We start from the raw sequence: 8772 nt of genomic DNA, 5'->3' as shown, positions 1-8772 counted from the left end.
ACCAGGACTTTCACCACCACTCAGTGGAATTGAGGCCTCCTCCCATCCAGACCCTGTCAGTGGAGGCCATATGCTGAGCAGTGAGCAGAGGAGGGAGGCATTCCTCCCCGTGCCAGCCAGGCTGGTATCAGCGCAGGCCTAAGGGAGAGCTCAAACTCCCACTCCATCCACCAATAATGAGATGTCCCTCCAACTGGGTTTCAATGGAGGCAAGTAGAGATCTTGGACTTCCAGCAGTAATGGGGTGGTGCCCACCGTCCCCCACCAGAGGAGCTTCAGAGGAGGCTTACTGAAACATAAGATTTAAATGAGATTCAGAATTGCATAACATAATATCCAAAATGTCCAGTTTTCAATAGAAAATTACTCATTATACCAAGAACCATTAAGATCTCAACTTGAATGAGACAAAACCATTGACAGCTGCCAACTTTAAGATATCACAGATGTTAGACTCAACTGAAAAGGATTTTAAGGAAGTCATCATAAAAATGCTTCAAAGAGCAATTTGGAACATCTAAGACATGAATCAAAAAAGTCTCTGCAAAGAAATAGAAAAGTTTAGAACTGAATTTTTAGAAGAAAAAATGGAAATTTTAAAACAGAAAAAACACTGAAACACAAATGCTCAATAGTTTCAACAGCAAATTAAGAGGACAGAGGAAATGATTATTTTTGACATAGAACAACAGAAATTATCTCACAGAAAACAGAGGAAATAGACTTATAAGAAAAGAACAGAGTCTTCGGGGCACTGGGGACTATAACAAAGGCTTTAACATTTGTGTCATCAGTGTTCTAGAAGGAGAGAAGAAAGAAACTGGAGCTGAGGCCAGGTGTAGTGGCTCATGCCTGTAATCCCAGCACATTGAAAAGCCAAAACGGGAGGATTGCTTGAGCCCAGGAGTTCAAGATCAGCCTAGGCAACATAGTGAGACCCATCTCCACACACACACACACACACACACACACACACACAAATACAAAACTTAGCTGAGCATGGTGGTGTGCACCTACAGTCCCAGCTGCTTGAGAGGCTGAGGTGTGAGGATCACTTGAGCCCAGGAGGTCAGAGGTCAGCTGAAGTGAGCTGTGATTATGCTGTTGCACTCCAAACTGGGTCTTTTCTTTTTTTAAGACCTTGTCTTAAAAAAAAAAAAAAAAAAGGAAAGAAATTGAAATTGAAAAGTATTTAAAGAAATAGTAGCTGGAAATTCCCCAGATTTGGTAAAACACATAAACAAACATCCAAATTTAGTAAGCTGAGGAAACCACAGCAAGGTAGATTTGAAGAAATCTGCACCAATACACATCAGAATCAAACTTCTGAAAACTAAAGACAAAGAAAACCCTTGAAATCAGACAAAGAAAAAAATTGCCTATAAGAGTAATTGTAATGACAGTGAATTTCTCATCCAAAACCAACCCAGAAGGCATTGGCATGACAGTGCAGAAAGAGAATGACTGTCAACATAGAATTGTATATTCAGCAAAAGTAGCCTTCAGGACTAAAGGCAGAATCAAGATATTCTTAGATTAAGGAAGTTTAAGAGTATTTGTTGGCTGGGCATGGTGGCTCACACCTGTAATCCCAGCACTTTGGGAGGCCAAGGCTAGCAGATCATGAGGTCAGGAGTTTAAGACCAGCCTGACCAACAAGGTGAAACCCCATCTCTACTAAAGATACAAAAAATTAGCCAGGCGTGGTGGTGCATGCCCTGTAATCCCAGCTACTTGGGAGTCTGAGGCAGGAGAATCACTTGAACCCAGGAGGCAGAGGTTGCAGTGAGCCAAGATCGAGCAAGAATTGGAAAAGAAATAGATAAATCTACGGTTATATTGGAGACTTCAGCATTTCTTTCTCAACAATTGATTGAACTCCCAGACAGAAAATCAGCAAAGATACAAAGAACACAACCGACCAACGACAACACAATCAACCAACAGAATTTTACTGACGTTAGTGAAACACTCCCCACAATATTCAAATGCCCACAGAACATACACTAACCTGGGTCACAAACACACTGTGGGCCACGCTGTGGCCATAAAAGAAACCTGAACAAATTGAAAATAATTGAAATAATATAGAATATGTTCTCTGACCACACTGGAATTAAACTAGGAATCAATAACATAAAGTTATTAGAAAAAAATGCCCAACACTTGGAAACTAAATAGCTTATTTCTAAATAACACCTGAGTCAAGGAGGACATTTCAATGAAAATGAACAAATACACTGAACGGAATGAAAATGAAAATACAACAGACCATAATTTGTAGGACACACCTAAAGCAGTGCCGAGAGGAAAATTTACAGCGTTAAATGCTTACACTAGAAAAGAAGGAAAGTTTCAAGTCAATAATATAAGTTCCCATCTCTAGAAAAGGAAGATGAATTAGTCAGGGTTCCCTAGAGGGACAGAACTAATAGATATATATATAAAGGGGAGTTTAATTGTTTTAATTTTAATTTGTTTATTTATTTATTTATTTTTTGAGACTGAGTCTCGTTCTATCACTCAGGCTGGAGTGCAGTGACTCAATCTTGGCTCACTGCAACCTCTGCTTCCCGGGTTCAAGCGATTCCCATGCCTCAGCCTCCCAAGTAGCTGGGGTTACAGGTGTGCACCATCGCACCGGGCTAATTTTTGTATTTTCAGTAGAGACGGGGTTTTGCCATGTTGACCAGGCTGGTCTCAAACTCCTGACTTCAAGTGATCTGCACGCCTCGGCCTCCCAAAGTGCTGGAATTACAGGTGTGAGACGCCGTGCTCGACCTAAAGGGGAGATGATTAAGGAGGACTGACTCACACAATCACAAGGTAAGGTCCCACAACAGGTTGTCTGCAAGCTGAGGAGCAGGGAAGCCAGTCTGCATCCCAAAACCTCCAAAGTAGGGAAGCCGACAGTGCAGCCCTCTGTCTCTGGGCAAACCTCCAAGAGTCCCAAAGCTGACAATCTTGGAGTCCGATGTTTCAGGGCAGGAAGACTCTAGCACGGGAGAAAGATGGAGGCCAGAAGACTCAGCCAGTCTAGTCTTCCCACGTTCTTCTGCCTGCTTTTTTTTTTTTTTTTTTTTAGACAGAGTCTTGCTCTGTCGCCAGGCTGGAGTGCAGTGACCCTATCTCGGCTCACTGCAACCTCCGCCTCCCAGGTTCAAGCGATTCTCCGATTCTCCTGCCTCAGCCTCCCAAGTAGCTGGGATTACAGGCACGTGCCACCATGCCCAGTTAATTTTTGTATTTTTAGGAGAGGCAGGCGTTTCAGCATGTTGACCAGGCTGTCGTTGAGCTCCTGACCTCGTGATCCGCCTGCCTCGTCCTCCCAAAGTGCTGGGATTACAGGTGTGAGCTACCACGCCCGGCCACCTGCTTTTTATTCTGGCCACGCTGGCAACTAATTAGATGGTGCCCACCCAGATTGAGGGTAGGTCTGCCTTTCCCAGCCCACTGACTCAAACGTGAATCTCCTTTGGCAACACCCTCACAGACACACTCAGGATCAATACTTTGCATCCTTCAGTCCAATCCAGTGGACACTCAGTATGAACCATCACAGTGGAGCAAAACAAATGCAAAGGCACAAAGCAGAAAATAATAAAAATGAGAGCAGTTATCAATGAAAGTGACAGCAGAAACAATACAGAATATCAATGAAACAAAAAGCTGATTTTTGGTAATACTAATAAAATAGACAAGTCTTTAGCAAGTGTGACAAACACGAAGAGAGAAGACGAAATTTAGGAATATCAGGAAGGAAACAGGTGGTATCACCACAGGCCTTGCAGACATCAGGGTGATAATAAAGGGATACCACAAACAACTCTACATGTTAAAACTTGACAACATGGATGAAATGGACCAAATCCTCAAAAAGTACAAACTGTTTTAACTGGCCCAATAAGAAATACTTCCTTGAATAGCCTGTAACTATTAAGAAAACTGAATTTGGCTGGACGCAGTGGCTCACGCCTGTAATCCCAGCACTTTGGGAGGCCGAGGTGGGTGGGTCACAAGGTCAGGAGTTGGAGACCATCCTGGCCAACATGGTGAAACCCCGTCTCTACTAAAAACACAAAAATTAGCGGAGCGTTGTTGCAGGTTCCTGTAATCTCAGCTACTCAGGAGGCTGAGGCAGGAGAATCGCTTGAAACTGGAAGATGGAGGTTGCAGCGACCTGAGATCTCACCACTGCACTGCAGCCTGGGCAATAAGACCGAAACTCCATCTCCAAGAAAAAAAAAAAAAGGAAAGAAAACTGAATTTGTAATTTTTAAAAGCTCCAAAAAGAGGTATCTCTGGGCCTCAACAATTTCACTGGAGAATTTTACCAAGCATTTAAAAAATAATTAATACTAATTTTAGACAATCTCTTCCAGAAAATTGCAGAGGATAAGACATAAATCAACTCATTTTCTGAAGTCAGTGATATTAACTTCAAAGCCAAAGAAAGTAGAAAAAATAAAACTAAAGGCAAATATTATTATATGAATATAGATGCAAAAATTTTTAACAAAATGCAATTTTTAACAACCTCCTTAGAGTTCTTAACAAAATTTAATGATAGGTAAAAAAATATATATACACCATGACCAAGTGGGATTTATTGCAGGAATCAAGATTGATTTAATATTTTAACATCAATGAATGCAATACACCATATTAAGAGACTAAAGGGAAAAAATCACAATCATGTCAATTGATTCAGAGAAGAAAGCATTTGACAAAATCCAACACCCACTTATGACAGAAACTCTCAGAAAACTGGAAATGGAAGGGAGCTTCCTCAACTTGATAAAAAGCATCTATAAACAAACAAACAAAAATTCTGCAAATAATGGTATACTTAATGGTGGAAATCAAAATGCTTTCCTCCTAAGGGTGGGAACAAGGCCAGGATATTTGCTCTCACCATTCCTATTCAACAGAATGCTGAAACTGCTAGCCAGTGCAGAATAAGGCAACAGGAAAAAAAAAAAAAAAAAAAAAAAAGACTACACAGGTGTGAAGAAAGATAAAAATGGTTGCTATTTGCAGATGACACCATTGTTTACATAGAAATGCCATAGGAAATCTGCAACAACAACAAAAAAAGTCCTTCATCTAATAATTGTGTTTCTCAATATCACAGAATACAAGGTCAACATGAAAAAAATCAATTGTGTTTCTATATACTAGCAATGACAATGTGGAAACCGAAATTTTAAAAAGTACAATGTTGATCAGGTGTGGTGGCTCATGCCTGTAATCCCAGCACTTTGGGAGGTTGAGGCGGGCGGATCACTTGAGGCCAGGAGTTTGAGACCAGCCTGACCAGCATGATGAAACCTTGTCTCTACTAAAAATACAAACAAGTTAGCCAAGCCTGGTGGCACAAGCCTGTAATCCCAGCCACTTGGGAGCCTGAGGCATGAGAATCACTTGAACCCAGGAGGCAGAGGTTGCAGTGATCCGAAATCTCGCTACTGCTCTTCAGTCTGGGTGACAGAGTGAGACTTCATCTCTAAAAAAGAAAAATTATGATTATTCAAAAAGTAAAATGTTTAGGTATAGATGTGATAAAACATGTACATGACTTGTACACTGAAATCTACAGAATACTAATGAAAATCAAAGAAGATTCAAATTAATAGAAAGAGGTACCATTTTTGTTGAGTGAAGATTCAACATTGTAAAGACATTAATTCCATCTCTAATTGATCTACTAGTTCAATCCAATTCCTATCAAAATCATAACAAGATATTTTTGTAGTTATATACAAAATTACTCTAAAATTTATATAGAAAGGCAAAGTAACTAGAAAATGGAATACTTGGCTGGGTGAGGTGGCTCACATCTGTAATCCCAGCACTTTGGGAGGCCTAGGAGGGCAGATCACGAGGTCAGGAGATCGAGACCATCCTGGCTAACACGGTGAAACCCTGTCTCTACTAAAAATACAAAAATTAGCCGGATGTGGTGGTGGGCTCCTGTAGTCCTAACTACTTGAGAGGCTGAGGCAGGAGAATCGCTTGAACCCGGGAGGTGGAGCTTGCAGTGAGCTGAGATCACGCCACTGCACTCCAACCTGGGTGACAGAGTGAGACTCCATCTCAAAAAAAAAAAAAAGAAAAGAAAAGAAAGAAAGGAAAATAGAACACTTTTGGAAAAGAATAATAAAGTATATGAATCATTTTACCTGATTTCAATACTCGTGATATAGCTACTGTAATTAAGACTGTGGTATTGGCAGAAGGATAAAAACAGATTAATGGAACAGAATAGAGTACCTAGAAGTAGCTTCATACAAGTATGGCCAATTAATATTTGATAAAGGTGAAACTGTGCTGGAACAATTGGAAATCCATACACAAAAGAAAAAAAAATAACCTCAACCTGAACCTCACAGCTTACATAAAAATTAACTCAAAATGGATTATAGATTTAAATGTTAAATGTAGAGTCATGAAACTTTGAGAATACTACATGGGAGGAAATCTTTGGGACATAGGGCATGGTTAAGTGTTCTTATAAATGACACCAAACACACATGGTTCAAAGAAATATGATATATTGCTTTTCATCACAATTAAAAACTTTTGCTTTGCTAAAGATTATGCCCTGTCCCAATTCCCAGCACTGGTGCGGATGGACAGTAGCTTCCCTCTAGAAAGACTTTCTACCCTAGTAGATTACAAACTTACGTCTTATAAGAAGTTGAATTTGGAGCACTTACTTCTATCTCTCGTTGTTTCTAATTGCAGGTTCCTATTTGGAAATCATTTTATTGTTTTTGTGTTTTGTACTTGGCTCTAAATTTTGCCTACCTTGGGCCTGAATCTTGGCACCAGTAGGAACAAGTCAAGAGCAAGGACAACCTAAGGAAGTAAATGTGTGTGAGTGAGGGGCTTGTGGGATAGGTGTGTGAATGTGTATACGTTGTGTGTGTATCTGTGTTTTTATGTGCATGTATGTACATGTATACATGTGAATGTGTGGTGTTCACATGTATATGTGTTGTGTGTGCTCATGCACAGGAGTGTATGTTTATGCATGTTGTGTGTGGTGCAGTGTGCATGTGTGTGTGTGGTGTGATGTGCGTGTGTGCATGTATGTTGTGTGTGCACATGTGTGTGTAGGGAGGTGGTGATGGTTGCAACTCGGCATGATTTTGCTCCTGGCGGTCCTGGTGCATGTTGCTTGGAAATTTTGTCTTGGGAAATTTTAACTTCAGGAAAGCTATATTGTATTCCAGAACCCATGCTCCCACATGAAAATGTGAAAGGTGTCAGAGGCAGCGTTTCTACCGGTGGGCCTGGGGAGAGCTACGTGGATCTTTCCCTCTCAACAGTCAAGAAGTCTCGAGGCCGCCTCTGAGCACCTCCCCTGGCTCAGTGGAGTACAGCGCGCCGTCCCCACGGCTCCTTCCTGAGCCTTCTGTCCACTTTAAATCAATAGCAGGTGAATAGATTTGATTATCAGGCTGATTTTATTCTCTGTGCTCTAATGAAGAGCCCATATTATGCAAATGCGTATGATGATGACAGCAGGTTTTTAAATTGCAAATTCATTCTCTAAGCTCAAAATAAACTTTTGTCGTGGGGTGGGGAGTGGTGTACTATAACACAAGGAAGATGGGAAAACTCATTTCAGAAAGAATGCATCCCAGGAAAAAAAATAATTAAGCTCCTTAGAATTAATTTGAAGGCTTTCCTATTTATCTTTTCTGACTCATTATTGAAAGTTAGAAGAACCAATCAACCCTATTCCTTCATTCTGCCAAATTAAAGAAAAGGAAACTGTAGTCCCGACGGGAATGAAAAATATCATTTGTATTCAGGGCTCTTTGGAGACAGCCGCATTTGGGTGCGTGGGAAGGCCTGGCCTCCTGCTCTGAGCCGTTCCTGTCCACCAGCCTGGCTGGAAACTGCGGGGATGGCAGTGCCCCCGCTCCTGGTGAGGAGCTCCTGAGGGGGCTTCACCTGAGTAGAAAAGTGAGGAGAGACTCCCAGTACTTCTACCCATCCATGAGAAAGGGGGAAGGCAAAATCAAGTTTGTTTATTACTTCTGAGACCAATTTTAAAATGCCAAGGAGCACTTTTCTCACCTGTAAGGCATAAAGGACCAGGCAGAGGTTGTGGGTACAAATGTCACATTCAGCTGTCGTACACTGGGGTGGGGGCCGGGACATGAGGCCAGGGGTGCATGGATCCCTCGCGGCGATGTGCTGGGTCACACCTGAAGCCTGCCCTGCAAGCACATCCCTTACCAGTGCCTTCTGCACCTGTCACCATTTGACCTAGTCTCTGTTGAATTTGGGAAAGGTCTTCCCTTCCCAGGAGAATTGATTGCTGATCCTTTCAGGAGCGGTAAGACCTCAGGACTCCCTGAGACAGAAACAAGGCTCTTCCTACAGGTCTGTGTCGAGTTCCCATATGCCCAGGGTGGTTCTCCTTTTCCATAGACTCCGAGCCGCCACCTGGTACAGGACATACCTGTACCAGACGGGAGCTCACCTGGCTGTTTCCTGGGACTCTTATCTTGAAAATGGTTGTAATCCAACCCAGACTCACCCCTGCCTAAAAAAGAAAGAAAGGAACCTGTTGTTTTAACTACTAAAACACCCACTAGTCACACTGGGCTCAGGAACCTGCAGAACAGGGTGGAAAATCTGTCTCTCTCCATTTCTCATTTCTGCAGAAAGGATGGCTGGTTTAGGGGGACTTGGGGGAGGAAATTTCTTCCATCTGTGGTCTCCAGCCGTGTCAGAGTGAGACTACCACTGCCT

Source organism: Macaca thibetana, chromosome 10 (assembly GCF_024542745.1).
Source record: "Macaca thibetana thibetana isolate TM-01 chromosome 10, ASM2454274v1, whole genome shotgun sequence".
Classification (NCBI taxonomy): domain Eukaryota; kingdom Metazoa; phylum Chordata; class Mammalia; order Primates; family Cercopithecidae; genus Macaca; species Macaca thibetana.
Note: the sequence above shows the minus strand (reverse complement) of the source record.